This window comes from Penaeus monodon, chromosome 27 (assembly GCF_015228065.2).
Source record: "Penaeus monodon isolate SGIC_2016 chromosome 27, NSTDA_Pmon_1, whole genome shotgun sequence".
Taxonomy (NCBI): domain Eukaryota; kingdom Metazoa; phylum Arthropoda; class Malacostraca; order Decapoda; family Penaeidae; genus Penaeus; species Penaeus monodon.
Genome location: NC_051412.1, coordinates 8,129,559 through 8,130,160, shown reverse-complemented (window position 1 = coordinate 8,130,160; position 602 = coordinate 8,129,559).

Below are 602 nucleotides of genomic sequence, written 5' to 3'. Positions count from 1 at the left end.
GGGGATGTTTTTGGGGATGTGTGTTGGATTGGTGTGTGTGTGTGTGTGTTTTTGGGGATGGTGTGGGTTTTGTGTGTGTGGGGTTTTGTGTGTGTGTGTGGTGGGGTTTTTGGTGTATGTGGGGGTGTGTGGGTGGTTGGGTGTTTGGATGTGTGTGGATATGTGGGGAAATTGTGTGGTGTGTTGTGTGTGTGTGGGGATGGTGGGGTGTTGGAGCGTGTGTGTGGTGCGTGTGCGTTTTGGGCGTGAGTGGTGCGTGGTGGGGCTTTATGAGGTGCGTGCGTTGCCGGGCGTGCGTGTGGTGTTGTGCGTGTGTGTGTGTGCGTGGGGGTGTTTTGTGCGTGTGTGTGGTGTGTTGTGGTGTTGTGTGTGTGTGAATGCTTTTGGGTGTGCATGTGTGTAAATTTGGGTTGGTGGGGTTGTGTGTAAAATGGGTGTTTTGTTGGGGAATCCCGTGCGGGGTTGTGTGTGGGGTGGGGTGGGGTGGGTGTTTTGTGTGTGTGTGTGTGTGTGTGTGGGGTGTGGGTGTTGTGATGTTTTGTGTGGGAAAAGTGAGTGGGGAAGGAGTGTGAAGGGGGGTGTGAAGTGAGTGTGAGGTGAGG